The 20,190-nt window shown below is 50.4% G+C and overlaps 1 long non-coding RNA gene across 1 annotated transcript in view; it reads left to right on the top strand.

Moving 5' to 3' along the window:
* Positions 1-552: 552 nt before the first annotated feature.
* Positions 553-20,190, top strand: part of LOC141974318 (uncharacterized) — a 31,174-nt gene continuing 11,536 nt past the window's right edge. The window contains exons 1-2 of the long non-coding RNA XR_012635728.1: positions 553-583; positions 1,110-1,212. This is a non-coding gene — a long non-coding RNA (uncharacterized LOC141974318). The remainder of the gene's footprint in view (positions 584-1,109; positions 1,213-20,190) is intronic.

Here is a 20,190-nt window from a genome sequence, read left to right as displayed (position 1 = left end):
TACCTTTGAGGATCTGAGCCTTGGGTCTCACGGGAAGTCTGTGGCAGTGAACCCAGGTCTGGCAAGTCTTAGGCTAGCACTGTAACCTCTGAGTCATCCTTCTTCTTCCTCAGCAGCCTCTCTGTCTCTCACCTTCCTTCTCCCTGGGTTACAGTCCGGGTGAGAAAGTAGAAGTCCTGAACTAGAGCTCTGGGCTGAACTGGATTCTGGGTATAGCCCCTGGCATCAGTAAGACCTTGAAGCATATTTTATTGTTACAGTCACTTAGTGGGTCCTCTGAAGGCTCGTAGTTTCTTTGGAGAAGCTTTGGACTCTGTCCCGCCTACCTTAGCAATGCACAGGGAGCTGGCCCAGAAGCCGGGGAGAAGGTCTGTATTCCACAGTGTTTTCTCATGTGAGATTAGGAAGTTGGCTGCCCCCTCTCCAGGAGGCGCCATAGTGGGCAGTGGTAGACAGGAATGGAGGAGAGGAAGAGAGCTGTGTTTCTAATGGATGATATTTGTTACTGTGCAGGTCAGGGTGGCTGACGGCCCGACACCCAGCAGCTCTCTGCGGACCAAGACAGCGTCCATTGATGCAGTAGGTGGGTTCCGCAGAAGGCTTGGAACATCCAGAAAAATCAGAGACAGTTCGGAATCCCCCCCAGCTGGCTTTTGCACAATCTCCCCCCTCAGCGCCATGCAGTCCTAGGCATGGTCCTTCTCCTGGTAACGGGTCAGCTTGGCTGATTTTCCTCTATGAAGGTGAGGCAAAACTAGCCAGGAAGCTGGCGCTGTTACAGCTGTCTCAGGAATGTCTCCACTCCTACTGGCAGCCAGAGCTGAGGAATGGGAGAGGCGAGGGACTTTCCGGGTAGCACCTGCTGAAAGCCCAGCGACTGCGTCTCCCTCAGAACAATGGGTTGGAGAGGAGCCACAGCTTCAGTGATTGACTTTCCTCCCCTCTCATCCCCTGAGCGAATGGCAGGGCAAGTCCTTGGAACTTTTTTTTTTTTCTTTCTCCCTCCCTGAGATTATTCTTGCCTCTCACTCTGCTCAGTGATGCACTTGGTATCCACGGGACTCCCCTGACATTCGCACCTTACTGGGATCTTTTCATTGTGCTAAAAGACAACCTACCTGGGTCTGATGGCAGAGGCAAGGCTGTGACAACTCTCCTTTTAAACCTGGCGGCCCCAGCGTCCCACTGGAGGTGACCAAAGGATCTTGGCAGGTAAGGCTGCTGCATGAATCTGGACAAGTCTAATTCCCTTTCTCGCCCACTCTTGATGCCTTCTAGAGGGCAGGCACAGGGGCAGCTAGCAAAGGTCAATCTTCAGCTTGCACAGGGAGGGGAGGGGAGCGTGGGGCTCACTCTAACACTGACGAAGGAAAATGCAGGCACAGGTCTGGCATGGAGGATACAGCTGCATCCTCTCGAGTGTACAGACTGCAGCGGATATGGCCCTCCCTTTCATGGACCTGTCTCTGTGTTCCACTGGCTTCTTTCTCCGGAAGCCTTGGCTGTGATACACCCACTAGGAATGAACATTCGTCACAGCCTACTTAGCCAAACTATAAGCCCAAACCACAATTCCAGCATATGCCCCTGACTAAGATCCCCTCCCCAGCCCTTGGATTTGACTCAGGCTCCGCTGCCCATGCAGAGCAAGTGGTATGTTACGAGGGCACAGGGCTATGCTGGCCGCACGCTGACCTGCTGCACCCCTGCCCTCTAGATATTTCTCCTGTGCTTATCACTGTAGTGTCTGTATTGTATCAGCCTGTACTGCATCAGTGCTATCCTGATGTGCCAGCCTGAGGCCAAGGCAGGGTTCCATGCCAGCATGCCGTCTTGGAGCCGTAGTGGTGTTATCCTGGGGTCATAGGAGCACTACACTGATGCACATTATTGGTGCCATAGCAGTTCATGGGTGATGTACTGTATTGGCCTTACTCTGCCATACAAAAGCACCCCGCTGGTCTATTGTACCTGTAGGGTAGCCACTGCACCATCAGCATCACATACTGTGTTAGACATGCCCCAGCATTGTACCACTATAATGCAGCCTGGTACCAATGGCTTTGAACATAGGCAAGGGTTGTGGGTGGGGAGGCATGTCACCCAGCTGGCCATCCCTGGCGCTGCGGGCAGGGAGTTGGCTGGCACTGACTGTTCTTGAGGCTGGATGCCAGTGCCAGGGGTCACCGAGGCTCCGCCCCGGCCACACTGTAGCAATCCAAGAGTAGATCTGCAGCTGCTAATGCAGCACCCACCCCCTCACATCTTCCATGACCTGAAGAGGACAAGTGGGTTGGCAGCTCCTCCTGGAAACCCAGCCCCGGCTCTTCTCGCTTCTCCCCGGCTGTTTGAGGTAGAGGGACCTTTTCCTTTCCCTCTCCCTGGTGTATGTGAAGGGCAAAAAGAGGAGGGAAGGGCGAGTTATTTTGCCAGCTGCCTGTCCTGGCAGCATACTCCCCTCCTGCAGCTGCTTTCCACTGCATCAGCCCCTTAGCGGAGGGCAATGCGAGGACTCTAACTGCTCTGGAATGGCTGCCATCTCCATGTGTTGGAAGGCAAGCCAGGCGGCTCGCAAGGGGAGCGTGGACAGCAATTAGCCAGCAGGCTGCGTCCATCTGACGGCTCAAACAACAAAGCAGCTCAGAACGGGTGAGTAATCCTTGCACTCCCCCCGCCCCCCCACAATAAAAATAGACCTTGCTCAAGGAACTGTTCGGGGCCAGTTCATATTTTTCTACTCTGACTGGCACATCAAACAGAGGTGGGACCGGGGCCAGGAGAAATCACAGGGTGTGAGCCGCCAAAAATTTGTCCAAACCTCACAAGAGCGCTGCCCCCTGGCCCACACACTGCCAGCCCCACACAGGCTTACAGCGGCCAGAAACCTGAAGCCAGGAGGTGTCAGGCAGTTGAAGAAAGGCCCCTCTAATGCTTCCCCTGGTACTTACCCGCCCTCAAGGCCGGCCTGGACCAGCTCCATGCTACCTAGCGACAGGCCTCCCCCACTCTGTTCTTCAGCACCAGATGGGGAGGTCCTGCTGTGTGATGGATGAAGGAGGCCTGGCAACATGAGGAACTCCCACCAGGAAGCTGGGTCACTGATTAACGTGATAGATGGGAAACATCCAGTGACGCACTTTGCAAAATCAGATGGCTAGACACTGATCTCACATAGGTGGTTTGATGGGCAGCCTTGCCTGGTGCTTAGGGTGGGGGAAATGAGGATTCAGGATTCTTGTCTTCTGTTCCCAGCTCTGCCACTGACTCGCTTTGGAGGCTCGGGAGACACTCTCTACCTCAGTTTACCCCTCTATAAAATGGGAAGGAGGAGGCTCGGCTACCTGAGTGTGGCCTTGAAGCTTAATTAATGTTTGCAGCGTGCTTTGAGATCAGATCCTGAGATGAAGCGCAGCACCTCTGAGCTGAGTCACAAACAGTTTGCTTTTGTGCCGGTCCCTGCCTTAGCCAGCTGCTGGGAAAGGAGCGAATGGGCAGGATCTGGATTTGCTGAAAAGGAGACACAAGCTGCACAAATCATCCTCACCCTCTCGCACTCCTCACTCTCACCCTGCAGCAGAGTGGGTGTGGGAGCCAGAGCAGCAGGCAGGTTTGCTTGGCAGTGACCTCCCAGCCCAACAGTCGCATTGACTGCTGCAAAGGGAAAAAATCACCAGATGAGAGCCTAATATACTGAACTTCCCAAGACACACAGAATCCTAGGAAGCCAGAAAATGGAGAAGTTGCTGCTGGACACAGGGACTCTGAAGTGAACTCTGGCTGGGATTGTTCTGCTTTCATCTGGCCTCGTTTTTCTCCAGCTGCCATAAAACTAGCATGACACTTGACACGTCTTGTGGTCTGGCTCACCAGAGGCCCATGCCTGGGTTAGTAGGGGGCCGTTCCAAGGGAGGTGCGGGGGAGTCGGCAGAGCAGTGTAGAATGTCTGGGAGAGGAAGGGCTGCTGCAGGTGACAGGTTCGCAGGTCGTGGCCAAGCAGCGTCGGGTGCTGCTAGGGAGCAGTGAGGTGCATCAGCAGACCAGGGCGGGTATCCAGGACTGGGAGAGCAGGGGGCTGCTGGCTGGGAGTGAGCCAAGGCGGGGATTGTTTTACAGAGGTGATGGGGAAGAGGAGCTGGCAGAGCACCTGGCCACAGTGCCCCTTATTCTAGCTGCTAAAAAAAAAAAAAAAAGTGAACCAAAATAAACCAAACAACCTCATCTTGGATTGTAAAGGAGAGATCAGTGCTGCCTCCTCCTTGCAGAACGACAACCCCGACACCGCCCGTGGCAGCCAAACTCAGAACAACAGTTTCAAGGCCTCCTTGTGTTTCCCAGGAGCTCTGTTTGCTCTTCTCCCTGGGAAGGCCAGAGAAAGGGCTACACCTGCCTTTTGGGCACCAGGCAAAGGAAGTGACTTTAGCCTTCAAATGTTCTTAGCAGCTGAGCCCTGCCAGCAAAGCTTCTGCAAGGAAACCCCCAGGGAGAGGCCAGGAAGGCAGCTTTCAAGTTTTAGTGTAATTGAAATCGTGGAGAGGGAGTGGGGGGTGGGTGGGGTGGGGGTTGGTTTTTTTTTTTTTTTTTTGCAAACTTGGCTTGGTTTTAATTAGGTGATGCAAATTCTTCAGCTGAACTCCGGGTCTGAGGGGATATAAGGTTTTACTGAGCCCGCGTGAGGTTGTGTTTGGTGCCTTGTCTCCTAGCAGCGCAAACCACATGGACGTGAGAGACTGTTTTATGATCCGCCTGGGCTGTTGTTGGACAGGCTACAGGGAGCCGCGTTATTCCAACCATGCGGGATCGTTGCTGCCTCGCTTGCGTTTGTGTGCCACCAGGGAAGCGGGGGAGAGGATGGATTCCTTCAGCCCTCCCTCTGCCAGCACTCGCTCACTGGGCTTGGCATAGGCCCACTTCTCACCTCCCTTTCAAAGCCTTCTCCTTCGCCAGGTCAAGTTCTAGAGAGGTGCTGAGTTCAGCGGGTTACTCTTTCATTTCCTCAGCTTGTCAGTGTTTCAGTCAGAATACTTTGCACTCATGCCATGCAGCAACATCCCTTGGAGGATTTCTAGCCACTTGGCAAATGGTAACAAGTTCAGCTCCTGTGTGGGAGACAAATGCTAGTATCCCCATTTTCCAGAGAGGAAACTGAGGCACAGAGTTGGTAAGTGATGTGCCCAAGGTCACCCAGCAAGTCAGCTGCAGGGTGCTTGACTCCCAGCCTGGTGCCTCATCCTTGCTCCCTTTGTTCCTTTGCTGCTTTTTTGCTGTTGTGCTTGCTCCGCCAGTGAGTGAGGGGGTTCACATGAGCCCAGTCTGGTGGCTAGAGGGAACCGGGGAGTCTCATCCCTGTGACTCAGTCTAGCTGCTTTGCAAGTTTGATCATCAAAATAAAAGTGTCTTTTCCTACAGCTGGAGCTGGGGTGTTCAGATTGTCCCCAGACTCAGTGGCGTTTCGGCTGTGGGTCAGAACTGTGTGACCCTTCGGTTGCTGGAATGGACCCTGCTTTCAGACGCAAGAAAGTTCAAATCTGCATTGGAACATCACTGCTTTGGCCCATTTCAATTTGCTTCACGTCGTTTCATTTCATTACTGTTTACATGGTATTTTCTCTCAAGCTTTTCTTCTCTTGTTTTCTGTGTGTTCAGAGGGAACCTTGGGCCAAACAGGAGGTCTCCATAACCACGGGTGCTCCTACACCTTGTACTGGGGGGCGAGTAGCATCATTCGGTAACAGGCTGGTACTGAACTGTCCTGTGTGGCTGCAGAAATACTCCTCACGCAGCCTTTTCTGCTCATCAGGGGCCTGATCCAAAGCCTGCTGAAGTAATTGGGAGGCTTTCTGTTGGCTGCAATGGGCTTTGGATGAGGACCCAAACCATGCACAGAAATGTCCAAGATACCACTGTAAGAAGCTTCACTCCTCGTTTGCGATGAAGACCTGTCCTGCTCCCCTCCACAGTCATTGCTGTCCCTCCTTGTGTTTCATGGCATGGAGAATTCCCAACCTCACTGCTGGCTTGTAACATGGAAAGGAGAAAACCCAGCAGAGGGGCACCATGGTGCGACTTCCCTTTTGCCTGGAGTCCTCCAGCCTGTCACATCAACTTCCACGCAAGATGCTGTGCAGGAGGAAATAGTGGGTTGGGACAGAGAAGAATGTAAGAGAGTGGTCAAGTCATGAGGACAGATGAGACAGAGATACACGGAGGCTGCGCTAGCAGATGAGAGCACAGATCCTGGCCACGTAGGAAGAGCCGATGCTGTTGGGTGTTTGGTGAAGGTAACGGCGAGGAGTGCATGTGGCCCAGAAGTTCAGTGATGGATCGTGCTTCCAGAAATGGGGAGCAGCTGCAGGGGCCTTTACTTCCATCATTTATTGCATCTTTAATATCGCGTGTTTTGCTGGCAGTCTCTGTAAACCCAAGGGACTGGCTGCTGCTCTGTTACAGGATGCAGTCGCTTTCACATAAATTCATGCAGATCAGCTGGGTTCGGGCTCTTTTTGGGGTCTACTTCCACCCAGTTGTACGAGGTGTCCTGCAGTGAGTTTATGGCCTGATTCTCGGAGGTGCCGAGAATGCCCAGCTCCCCTTGCAGGCCAGTGAGAGCTGTGGGTGCTTTCCCTTCCGAAAATCACATTAGCACTGCCTTAATCTCATCGCTTGCACATGTAACATCTCAAAGCACATCGCCGAGGTGCAAAAGAATCATTATATCCATTCTACACATGGGGAAACGAGGCACGGAGCAGGGCCATGATCTCACGCAGAGTCAGCGGCTGGGATGTGTACCCCAAGAAGTCCGAGTCCCAGGCTGCTATTCGAATGACTGCCTGACAGCCCCACACTACCAGGTGAAGTCAGAAGGCTGGGGGAGGGTGGCAGGCCCAAGTCTGTGCTGTTGGGGGACTGAAGAGAGTTAGAGTCCCGGATCCAGGTGAAAGCACAAATCAGACCCTCCCCAATCCCTTTGTGCTGCAGTGGGGGACCTCCAGGCGGCCCCTGCCCTGCTTTAAGTGGAAACAGGCTGCGCATGGAGGAAATCTCTGTTTTGATGTAAAACAGCCAGGCGCAGCTCAGGCTGGGATTTGCGCCCGTTGTTATCAGAAACCTGCTGAGCACTTGTTTCTCTTCGTCCAGGGCTGGTGCTGAGCTCACAGGCGTTGTGGGGATTTTATTCACAACGCACAGGCGCAGCCGGGGGCCGGACTTGAGTGCAGTGGCAGCTGTGCCCCGTCCTGAGCAAACCATAGGCCAGGCTGCCATGTCTGGCTCTCTTTGTGGACCAGAGGCATAAAGCTCAGCCCGGGATACAAAGTATGGGCATGGGTTTGGAGCCAGAGTTCTTGCTGGAAAAGGACTGGCCAACGGTCGGTATGTAGGGAAATTCAGATCCCAGTAGGCTATTTGCCTTGTTCATGGCCAGGAGCAGCCATGTAGGCCCCTCTCTTTTGTTCCAATCCTCTCCCCACGTCATCTTCTCATTGAGCACCATTCTGTGTCCCAAGCCTGGCACCCTCCAGTTCAGAAATCAAATGCATCCTAATCAGTTGGTAGAGGTAGGCTTAGATACACCTCCCTCCCAAGCATCCCACAGTTGCTCCAAATGCTAGGTTTTCTACATGACACCCCTCTGTGGCACCCTAGCTGGGCCAGCAAGTCCTGGCTTCCAATTTGGGTTTGATTTGATGGCCTTGTGAGATATCAAAGATATCAGGAGGGCCAAATCGCACCTGGAGCTGCAGCTAGCAAGAGATGTCAAGAGTAACAAGAAGGGTTTCTTCAGGTATGTTGGCAACAAGAAGAAAGCCAAGGAAAGTGTGGGCCCCTTACTGAATGAGGGAGGCAACCTAGTGACAGAGGATGTGGAAAAAGCTAATGTACTCAATGCTTTTTTTGCCTCTGTTTTCACTAACAAGGTCAGCTCCCAGACTGCTGTGCTGGGCATCACAGAATGGGGAAGAGATGGCCAGCCCTCTGTGGAGATAGAGGTGGTTAGGGACTATTTAGAAAAGCTGGACGTGCACAAGTCCATGGGGCCGGACGAGTTACATCCGAGAGTGCTGAAGGAATTGGCGGCTGTGATTGCAGAGCCCTTGGCCATTATCTTTGAAAACTCGTGGCGAACGGGGGAAGTCCCGGATGACTGGAAAAAGGCTAATGTAGTGCCAATCTTTAAAAAAGGGAAGAAGGAGGATCCTGGGAACTACAGGCCAGTCAGCCTCACCTCAGTCCCTGGAAAAATCATGGAGCAGGTCCTCAAAGAATCAATCCTGAAGCACTTACATGAGAGGAAAGTGATCAGGAACAGTCAGCATGGATTCACCAAGGGAAGGTCATGCCTGACTAATCTAATCGCCTTTTATGATGAGATTACTGGTTCTGTGGATGAAGGGAAAGCAGTGGATGTATTGTTCTTGACTTTAGCAAAGCTTTTGACACGGTCTCCCACAGTATTCTTGTCAGCAAGTTAAGGAAGTATGGGCTAGATGAATGCACTATAAGGTGGGTAGAAAGCTGGCTAGATTGTCGGGCTCAACGGGTAGTGATAAATGGCTCCATGTCTAGTTGGCAGCCGGTGTCAAGTGGAGTGCCCCAGGGGTCGGTCCTGGGGCCGGTTTTGTTCAATATCTTCATAAATGATCTGGAGGATGGTGTGGATTGCACTCTCAGCAAATTTGCAGATGATACTAAACTGGGAGGAGTGGTAGATACGCTGGAGGGGAGGGATAGGATACAGAAGGACCTAGACAAATTGGAGGATTGGGCCAAAAGAAATCTGATGAGGTTCAATAAGGACAAGTGCAGAGTCCTGCACTTAGAACGGAAGAATCCCATGCACCGCTACAGACTAGGGACCGAATGGCTAGGCAGCAGTTCTGCGGAAAAGGACCTAGGGGTGACAGTGGACGAGAAGCTGGATATGAGTCAACAGTGTGCCCTTGTTGCCAAGAAGGCCAATGGCATTTTGGGATGTATAAGTAGGGGCATAGCGAGCAGATCGAGGAACGTGATCGTTCCCCTCTATTCGACACTGGTGAGGCCTCATCTGGAGTACTGTGTCCAGTTTTGGGCCCCACACTACAAGAAGGATGTGGATAAATTGGAGAGAGTCCAGCGAAGGGCAACAAAAATGATTAGGGGTCTAGAGCACATGACTTATGAAGAGAGGCTGAGGGAGCTGGGATTGTTTAGTCTGCAGAAGAGAAGAATGAGGGGGGATTTGATAGCTGCTTTCAACTACCTGAAAGGGGGTTCCAAAGAGGATGGCTCTAGACTGTTCTCAATGGTAGCAGATGACAGAACGAGGAGTAATGGTCTCAAGTTGCAATGGGGGAGGTTTAGATTGGATATTAGGAAAAACTTTTTCACTAAGAGGGTGGTGAAACACTGGAATGCGTTACCTAGGGAGGTGGTAGAATCTCCTTCCTTAGAGGTTTTTAAGGTCAGGCTTGACAAAGCCCTGGCTGGGATGATTTAACTGGGAATTGGTCCTGCTTCGAGCAGGGGGTTGGACTAGATGACCTTCTGGGGTCCCTTCCAACCCTGATATTCTATGATTCTATGATTCTACAGGTAAGACTGGCTTGTCACAAGGTCCCTCCCTAAAAGCCATGCCTAGCCCAGCCTCTTGTCTAAAGGAAAGGACAATGTCTCTCCCATGCCCAAAACAATGTGCTTGCATGCATAATTCAGCACAGTATATCCAGCTGTCCAGGATTTTGGCCCTGAGTAGTCCCTGGAGAGCTCCAGTGTCCAGTTCTGTTCTCAGGCACAGTGTTATAATGCTGCAAGAGAGTCGCTCTAGATTTATACTGATGTTACTGAGAGCAGGATCTGCTCCAGGAGCTTTTCTGTAGGTTTAGGTAAATCATTGGGCAAATCACACTGGTGGTGGGGGAGAACCATAAATATTAAAACCTCCTGCAGCTCCCCCTTCATCTCAGTCAGCTCAGCACAGGCCCACATACTGCTGGATGCACAGGTGCTACCTGCTCACAGCTGGTGGCCAAATGCCACCCAAGCTAAACATCAGAGGGAGAGCAGTCAGCCTGGCTTGAAAAGCAGAGGAACAGGCCTGGAAAATCCCCTTAATTACTGCTCATTGCAGCCCAAACCACTTGAAAGTGGAATAGTTCCTTCTGATTAAGTAGGCTTCATACGTTGAAAATGTCATGTTTCATTAGCAAATCATTTCCTCAGCATCACATAGACAGGCGAGTGTAAGTTACTCTGTATGTCCTCAATGATGGGAAAGGTAGGACGCTCACATGAGTTCAGCTGGAGCCTCTGAGGCCCTCAAAGGACAGAGCTGCTGTGAGGTCCTTTAGAGACCAGGTCAGACCCAGGACTCCAGCAAAAGAGGGTGAAAGGACCCTCCCTAGAGCAGAGCTGGCTGTGGGAACTTCAGGAGAGCTCAGCTGGCTCTGGGCCGCCTGCAGAAGCTTAGCTGGCCGAGGTTATATTGTTACTATGCCTCTGTCTTCCTTTTGTTTCTTTCTCCCCTTAGAAGACCACGTTCCACCAACGATAGCCTGGGTGGTAACTCCTGGCACACTACACAGGCTATGCACATTCTGGTTCCCCACGATTAGGCTTTCCCCATCAAAAGGTGATCTTTCTAGGTTTAGAATCCAGCACTAAAGGGTGCAGGAGGGGGAGCCGGGATTATTGCTGTGTACCATGCAAGGCTGCATAGTTCTTTCAGAACCAAAGGTCTGTTTCTGCGCTCAGAGGTGCGCTTGCTCTCAGACAGAACATGGTACTAGGAGAGGGCAGGAATCCCAGGCCCTGTTAAAATGGATTCAGACTGCTTGGCTTCAGGCTGACACCACAATTAATGCCATGCTCAAGTCTTACCTCCCCTTTAAGCGCCTTCTTTGATTTCCACTTGTGGCATGTGTAATGCACACTCACATCCATACATGTTGCTCGCAAGCACACAGCAAACCGAATCCCTCCCTTGCACTTGCTCATGGATGTGTGCGGGGGAGCACACACTCAGCACACAGCTGTGGGCCTGATTCTCTCCCGCCTTGCACCTTGTGTGGCTCACCATCAGAGGGCTAAATTGAGTGCAAAAGAGGAAACTACATCAGAGTCCCCGACTCAGCTGACACTTCCTGAAGTCAGTGGCATGACTCCATTGACTCCATTGACTTCACTGGGCTTTGGCTCCAGCCCTTAAGGGCAATATTGGCATTTTACACCCACTTCACCCCGGTGCACACGGCTGTGGAGAATCATGCTCCCAGCTTGGATGCTCAGCGGGAGATGTGGATGCATGTGGTACGGCACCCCGACAAGCCTACCCGGGCCTGCCACACGTCTGTCACTCAGTCCCCCAGCCTGGGCCCAGGGAACATAGCAACACCCCTGCTGCTGCTGCAGCCAGAGTTGGTTTTCTGATGGTCACAAAATGTGGATCACTGATGGGACAACCCGGGGGGGACTCCACTACAGTCAATGGATGGGTTGAGCCTGCTCCTTTCGGCTGGTTTATTTCAGCCTTTCCGAAGTTGCTAGTGCCAACGGCTGGATTCTCTGTTCTTCCTGCCCCCCCCCCTCCTTTTTTTTTTTTTTTTTTTTGCTATATGCTTTTTCTTTCTCCCACCCCTTTCTTCCCTGCGTGGCTGCCCCCCTTCCCCCACCCCACATGTCGAGACAATGACATCCTCCTGCAGGCACCTTGAAGCCCGCTGTCTGGGCCATAAGCAGAACAGCTTCCTGTTGGAGATGCGGCCAGACAGCTCAGTGGTTAATTCCTCCTGCTCTGGCTCACCATCAGAGGGCTCAGGCAGACAGCGGCGCGCGAGTGGTGCTGCCCACATGGCTTTGTGGAGGAAAAAGAGCAGGCTGTAACTGATCAGGATTACACCATGATTAAATAAAAGACAGAGAGGCGGAGAGGCTGCCTGAGGGAAGGGAAGGGGAGGGGAGTCCCCCTGGTCCTCGAGGGGCTAATATGTGCTAAATAATAACCCCACTCCACCCTGCTCTAGTGCCTTTCGCCCAAGTATCCCCAAGCACTTTACAAACATGAGTAGACTGAACCTGAGAACATCCATGGCAAATAGTGTTAAAAACAAATACATACAAATCTTACAGGTAGAGAAACTGAGGCACGGGGCGGTGAAGCGACTTGCCCAAGATCACACACCAAGTCAGTGGCGGAACTGGGAAGCGGACCCAGGTCCCCTGACTCCCAATTCTAGATTTGAACCATTAGACCACTGCTGCCACTCTGGGTCAGCCCTCCACAGCCACACCAAGACACGCAGCCCAGTGGAGAGTGTAAGAATCAATATCTTTCCTCAAGGGCTGAAGGGCATCTTGGTATGTTGGGGAATCTTGCCCTCTCGCTCTTCTGATTTATCTTTGTTGCAGACTGTCCTAGACTCTCCCCATTTCTGAATTCGGTTCTGCACTCTGGGTCCTGGAGGAATTGTGGGCAATAGGGTGTGGCTGGTAGTTTGAAATGCGCACGTCCCTGGGCCAATCCCTGCTTACACTGTACTAGCCAGAATCTCCTATGCAACGGGTATGTTTGTTTTTTGTGTACGGACAATTTGCATTCCTTTTGCTCCCTGCTGGAAGCAGCTGCCATTTTTTTTGGTTCAGTTGAGATGGAAGAGTGATGCGTCATTTGCTCTTTACACAACAAAACAATCCCTCATGGGCCTGCGGGTGGGGTGGTGGGGCAACTATGTTTACTAAATATACACAAACATGGCAGGCCTAGCTAGATACAGCCTGCTGCTCTGGTTGGTTTCTGGCATCTTCTACATCATAGAACACAGTTAGCGCCGCTAGAGGGCTCACAGAATATTTAAAGGGATGCTACGCTGTTCCTATACACTACAAGGAGGGGCACAGGCGTCTGCATTCTCTTAAGAAGCCTTAGTTCTTTAATATTCCTGAATCAGAAAGTCTGGCAGGCTGAAAGCCGAGGTTTGCCTTTTGTGTGTAGTAAAAGCTAACACATGGAATGGGTATTGCCTGAAAGGGACTCCAGTTTCTCTCTCTTTTCTAGGAATTTTTCATGTCTGGGGTGCTGCAGCTCCCAGGGGAATCCATTTATCCATCCAGTTACCAAAGAAGCATCCTTCTTCCTGACATGCACTGAATTAGGCCCTTCATATTTCCTCAGCACACCAGCGAGGCAAAGAGCAGCGTACAGCCTGCGATGGCCATCTTTGCTGCTTGCGCTATAGCTGCAAATAGGCGCAGCGCTGGCCAGCTGGCATGGTTGCCAGATATATTCCATCTGCAGCTCTTACGCAGTCCTGGCATCAGGGATGGATGCTAGTGAATGGGGCTGACGTCCGTTCCTGGCACTTTCTGAGGCATCTTTGGATTGCTTAGGAGAGTTTTCCGGAACTTACTGTCAGAGGAGACTGTGCTTGTTAATTGCCACAGACGCTGATAGTGATCAGCACTGCCTCTTGCTGATTTCATTGTATCCTACTGGTCTGGCACTTTCCTTCTTTCAGTCAGTGTGCTGTACAGGGTGGGGATGGGAAGGGAGTGACAAGAGACTGGAAATCAAAAACTTCTGAGCTCTAGTTTTAACCCTGCCACTGACTCACTGCAAGGCCTTGGGCAAATCGCTTAACCAATATGTGCCTCGTTCTAGCCATCTTTAAAATCCTGTTACTAAGGGCTTGTCTGCACAGGGAAAAAGCCCTGGGTTGCTGGGGCAGAGTTGCTCGTGTGCACTAGTATTAACCACTCTGCACTAACTCTGTGGGTGGACACCCTTGCTCTCCACTAAGAGTGCCTTTTGGCAGGTTGGGTTAATATCTTTGGAAGAGTAGTAAGCTAAAGCACACAAAGGCACTCTTCAGATGGAGCTGTAATTTCCAGCTTGGGTAGCCATGCCCACGCTAGCTCTGATCGAACTACTGCACTAAAAATAGCAGTGTAGTCACAATGATGAAAGCAGTGGGGCTGGCTAGCTGCCCCAGCACATACCTAGGATTTCAGATGGGATCGTATTCAGGTTGACTAGCTCCGGGCAGGACAGATGTTTTTAGCGAGCCAGCTTGATCAGAGCTAGAGCAGGTATGTCTACCCGAGTGTAAATTATACTCCAGCTCCAGTTCAGACGTACCTTTAGTAGGGCAGAGTAAGAGTGTCCACACAGGGAGTTAACGCAGTCACTGTTGTGCTGTACATTCACACCCTCGCGTATTGCACACTTATTTCCCCATGTAGACAATCTCTAACGTTCCTCTCTATCGGGCTGTCTGTAGAAAAATAGTTCTCCTGCACTGAGCTGGGTGGCCCATATACCACACAAAGGCTCACAATCTGTAGCTATCCCAAGCAGCCTTAGTTTTACAGATCAGGTACCAGAATGGTCAGGTCATGCAGATGCCTTAATTTAAAACATTTTGTTGGCCTAGCTTAGCCCCGGCCAGGTTCCCTTAGCAAAGCTGTCGCTGGTGGCAAGTGGTGGTGTGCAAGCAGATTTTTCTGTTGGTCCCCTTGTTCCATTTCCTTCTCTCGTTGGAAACAGACTGGATTTGATTTTTCTTCCTATTATCCTTAAATGGCAGCTTTTAAAGGGCCCCATCCCATAGACTGTTTTCAGTCCAACCTCCTTTTGAATTTTGCCTGGGTCAAGCAGGGTCAAGCCCAAATCAGTGCTGAGGAGGTGGAAAGGCACAACGGCAAAAACACCCCAACACTCTTACCAGTCTGGGCTCTAAGATTTAGAGCTATGATCTGACATGTAGAATAACCACAGCTGGGTGAAAGGTGCACAGTAAAGTAGCAGTATGACAGCCTATGGCTGATTGGATTGGCTGTCACTGTATCGGGCATTCTTCTGAGTACTTTCCCACTGGAACCAGCTCGTTATGATTGCCAACTATGCTGGTGTAAGGGAGAGCAGAGATTCAGAGTAACTCCATTCCGATCAGGGAAGTTACTCTGGATTTACACCAGTGTAGCTGACCAGCAGAAAAGGTGCCTCTGTGTCCAGGTCTTGGGTAACAGAGCTTTTCTCAGATTTTATTATGTGTATAGGTTGAATAATTACCCTACACTCTAGAACCCTGAGCCTATACTGAGCTCTCTGTAGCGTCCATCAGTAAGGTTACATGCAGACGCAGGGGACTGTCTATGCAGATTCCTTTCTAGGAGAAGGGCCTAAGATTATTATACACTGTAACTGCTGCTGGTTGTGTTATCTGGAAAGTTAGAAATCAGCTTTTTCAGGATTTCAATTAGGGCGGCTCTTACCCTAAGTCCCTCTCTTGTTTGCTTTATGATGCTGAGTTTTGGGTTCTTAAACATTGCTTGGGGTTTGTGTGGTGTGTTTCATGGCATTTTAATTATAGTGATTATTGCATTATAATTGTCCTTGCAGCATCCTCAGTGCCTTGTGGGGCTTTCCAAATACAACTGTAGTTATTACCATTATGATTAGAATATTCAAAGTGATGCTTGCAACTCGCATGGGCAGTTTCCTGTGCTTAGTCAAAACACCACTGAAGTCAATGGGTACAATGAGACTGAACATGGCCTATTGTCTGAATCTGGGGGCTGAGACTCAGATGATGTGAATCAGCCTCGCTCCATGGACTTCAGTGAAGCTACGCTAATTTACACCAGTCAAGGATCTGGCCCCTGGTGTCTACATCACCAAAACCACCATCACAGATTGGCCAGCAAAGGAGCCGAAGCGTAAATGGCCATGGAAAGTGAACTATCTTCCTGGGCCTGGGGATGGTCCGGGCTGGTCAGGGGAGGGGCATCTGAGCAGGGGAACTTTTGCCGCCTGGTCTGTTGAAAGTTTGCTGGGGCAAAAGTTGAAAGTGTTTCTGTGACAAGCAGTAGGTCTCCATGGCTGTCAATGCAACGCCCTCCCCGGCACTAAAATCATCAACAAGCTTAAGCGCACAACGAGCAGAACTTCTCTTGCCGCCAAGACAGAGCCCCCTGGCTGTGGCAGATCTGGCGCCTGTCAGGTATCAGTGCAGCTGATCAGCCCCGGAACTGCGGGACTTTCCAGAAAGTGCTGTTTCAGTCTCTCACATACAAGCCATAGACAGACAAACCACAACCACAGGCTATGGCAGCTGTGGCAGCATTGGACAGGAAAACGGAGAACATCTGGCCCTCGGCTTCCTTTAAGGAGATTTGGGGTTTTTTCTCTCTCTCGGCTTGCATTGTTGTTCAGCAGGGAGGCAGACGGGGTTTGAAACCACATGCCTCGTGGTGCCAAAGAAGCCAGACGCCAGAGTTAACCCAACTGTTGTTCGGCTTTGACATAGTCTTCCCTCCGAGAGAGATGACTGACTCGGGCTCTGACCTTGGAGGTGGTCCTCCCCATAACCATCCCGCCTCCCCTTCTACTTCCCCACAGCTGAAGGAAAAGTTGATTTTTTTAAAAAATTTGCCTTGGTTTTCCCCCACCTCAAGCCCAGTAACAATGCCATTCATGAAACATTTAGGAAGGTGCCCAGGCAGGATGCCACCTAGCCAGCTGGGTTTCTTCGTCTGGTTGTTTGCTTCCTGGCTGGCAGAGCTGTGGTTTAGCTGTTCATTTATAATTTGTTTTGCCTTTATTTTAAGGAAAGATGGCTGGAATTAAGAAATCGTTAGAAAGAAAAAAGTCTTGTATATGGTTTATAAATAAAAACTGCACCAAGGGGTGGAAATTGACCCCTCCAGGCAGGAGGCCAATACAATGATTCCTAGCTCTTATATATAGTGCTTTTTACTAGTACTCCCAGCCCTGCCAGCCTTAATCCCTGTTTCTCAAAAACTTGGCCTGAATCAACTACACTTCCAATAATCACTTGTACTTTTCATCTGCGGTTCTCACAGCATGCGACAAAAGTGGCTAACTTAAGTATTTCCATTTCTGCCTCTACTGGAGGGAATCAGACATGGTCACAATGTGTCATAGTCCCCGTAGTGCTGTCTGCTAAGGCTTAGGGGATTGTGCTTTTGGAGGAATTGGAGCTGGGTTCTCTTCCCACCAGGGCTGTGAAGTGCCAAGTAGCCACAGAACATATCATAGTGACACAGCAGCTAGTCTCAGAACCCAGAGATCAGAGTAACAGCCGTGTTAGTCTGTATTCGCAAAAAGAAAAGGAGTACTTGTGCCACCTTAGAGACTAACCAATTTATTTGAGCATGAGCTTTCGTGAGCTACAACTCGTGAGCTGTAGCTCACGAAAGCTCATGCTCAAATAAATTGGTTAGTCTCTAAGGTGCCACAAGTACTCCTTTTCTTTTTGCGAACCCAGAGATCGTGGCTCCCAGCCCCCTGTTCAAACCATTAGCCCATTCTCCTCTCTCTAAGACTCAAGAAAGTGGAAAACAAGCTGCTTTTTTGAACACAGGCACCCCAACTGGCATGACTCAACACATCCAGGATGTGTTCCATTCTCAAGAATAAAGAAAAGGAGTACTTGTGGCACCTTAGAGACTAACCAGTTTATTTGAGCATGAGCTTTCGTGAGCTACAGCTCACTTCATCGGATGCAGTGAGCTGTAGCTCACGAAAGCTCATGCTCAAATAAACTGGTTAGTCTCTAAGGTGCCACAAGTACTCCTTTTCTTTTTTCTTTTTACGAATACAGACTAACACGGCTGTTACTCTGAAATTCTCAAGAATGCGCTTGTTCTCAGGTAAAGCAGGGGGTGAATTCTTTGAAAGCTGTTCACTCTCTGGCTGCTCCAAAGTCCTGACGCAGAGCTAGAAGAGGGATCTTTCTTAAGAAGTTGCAGCAGAAACCATTGTGATCATTCCAAAGCTGCTAAACCACAGCACACATCTGTAACCTGCTATCTCTTTCTGCCTAACACAAACTTCCCAAGCTATAATGGCAGGACTCAAACGGAGCCCAGTTGGAGGAGATGCCCGTGCTATGATACACGTGGGTATATCTGGCTCTCCCAGGTGGACAGAAGAGACAGGGAATGGTGAGGAGGAGAACTAAGAGAGAGATGTGGTAATACCCTGTTGTACAGATACTTCTAGGAAGGGCGGACAGCGAGGCAGACAAAGGGGGGAAACGTAGTTTCCTGCCTGAAGAACTTTGGCTGACACATTTGCTGTGAGTAAGACACAGACTCAGTAACCCTGGTCTGCTGCTTATTTATATCTCGCCAGCAATGACTCTCTTCTTACAAGGCCATGATCAGTGTCTCTACACCGGCGGGGGGGCGAAAAGCCAATGAAAGGCCTCACTGCACCTCAGGACGAAAGCAAAGTACCCAGAACCCTTCTCTTCTCTCCCTCTGTACCACTTCTGGAGCGTGACACCATGATGCAAAGAATACACACACTCCAAATTAAATTGCAGGAAGATCTCTCTGCCTCCCATACTGCGAGGAGCAAAGGCATGAAACATCATAAATATGGACAGACTATAATAAGGGGAGATAGGTCCCATAATTCAACTCCACCTCTTTGGGAGGTGCCCCCTAGTAAAGAGTGGGGATGGAGCATATATAAGAGAGGCAGCATCCCAAAGGGAGTCTATTCTGTTTTGCATGAGGATCTGTGTGAATAGTGATGAGTCTAAAAAACACCTAGCTAAAGAGACTGATTGCCCATGGTATAAGAACCTGCCAGTGTTGCCATGTGAGACTAGCCGGCTATGAATATGCTAGTAAAAGCAGTCCTGACTTTCGCTTGGATTTCAGCCTGTGTCCCAATCAAAGTGCTGCAAGTAAAAGCTAGTTTGGAAGCCTTTCAATGTGCTAAGCAAAATCCTTACGAAATACGACAGCGTACTGTCCCTCTGGGCCTTCAGCTTCAGCTATGACGCCTCACTAAAACGGTGCCATGATAAACATGGCTGTAAGTGCGTGTGATGGAGTGTATCTACCCTGCATTGACCCAGCTGGGGTTAACCGCACACTGTGGGACAAAGAGGCCATGTCCCCTTGGCCGTGCTGGACATGCTCAACCTGGAGACAGGATATAAAGGGAGTGGCTTAGCTCTGCTTGGGCTGGTGGAAGAGCAGAGCAGACATGACCTGTAGGCTCCTGCCAGGGAGTTGCTAGGGCTACAGACCGCGAAGGCCAAGCCAGTGGATCGATGGTGGAACCCCTGCTGATCCCAGAGGACAAGAGTGAGCCGGAAGGCCGACACCCCCAGGAGAACTGACAGACCAGGAACCAAGGGTAGGAAGCCACCCAGGGAATGTGACTGTTAAAATAGTAAACTAAGCCGGAGCCGCGGACTACTGGTTTCACAGGGCCCTGGGTTAGGACCTATGGAGAAGGGTGAGTCTGGGTCCCCCTTACCCTGCCCCACACCTGTTGCAGGGTGTGGTCACTAGGCCGTGCTGCCCTGGGAGCAAGGGCAGTCTCAAGGACTCTGGCCGCTAGGCCGCATTACCCTGCTTTATAAGCGAGGACAACCGTATCTACTCTAGCCACTTGAGCCGTAGCCCCTTATTTGTCACACGTGACCTAACAGGGTCTATCCACCCTGTGACAGTGCATCTGAGAAGCAATGTTTGGGTCTGGATCTAGACAGTCCCAAATGAGGGGGTGGTAGAATCTGAACATCTGGGTCAGACCTATCTCCAATTGCTTACAGCTACATAGTGCCTCTCATCCCAAAGTGCTTTATGCTACAGTGCAGCCATCTCTGGGTTTAATACTAACATCATGCAGCATTTTAGAACAGGAAGTGAGGAAGAGTCACTTAAAATTACAGGAGGAATTTTGGGAGGTGGGATGTAATTATGCAAATTGGGATTAGTCCTGCATTTCTGGTCAAACACTCTAAATCATACAAACATTGCATGGGGATCTTTGGTAATAGGTAGTCTGTTGGATTCAGTACAATGAGAGAGTTTTATTCCTTCCTGATCTTAACCATTGTGTAGTGTTGCGATATGCTATTAAAGAGGTGCTGTACCTCACCCTGGAGGTAGCGCCCTATGTACTGTCCAGTTTGGCCAATGTCCATGGCAGAGGGGACAGTCTCTACATAAAAGAATAAATGGACACAAATCAGACGTCAAGAATTATAACATTCAAAAACTAGTCAGAGAACACTTCGATCTCTTTGGTCACTCGATTACAGACCTAAAAGTGGCAATTCTTCAACAAAAAAACTTCAAAAACAGACTCCAACGAGAGACTGCTGAATTGGAATTAATTTGCAAACTGGATACAATTAACTTAGGCTTGAATAAAGACTGGGAGTGGAT

The sequence above is a fragment of the Natator depressus genome, chromosome 18 (genome assembly GCF_965152275.1).
Source record: "Natator depressus isolate rNatDep1 chromosome 18, rNatDep2.hap1, whole genome shotgun sequence".
NCBI lineage: Eukaryota > Metazoa > Chordata > Testudines > Cheloniidae > Natator > Natator depressus.
Note: the sequence above shows the minus strand (reverse complement) of the source record. Positions and strands in the feature narration are given on the sequence as shown.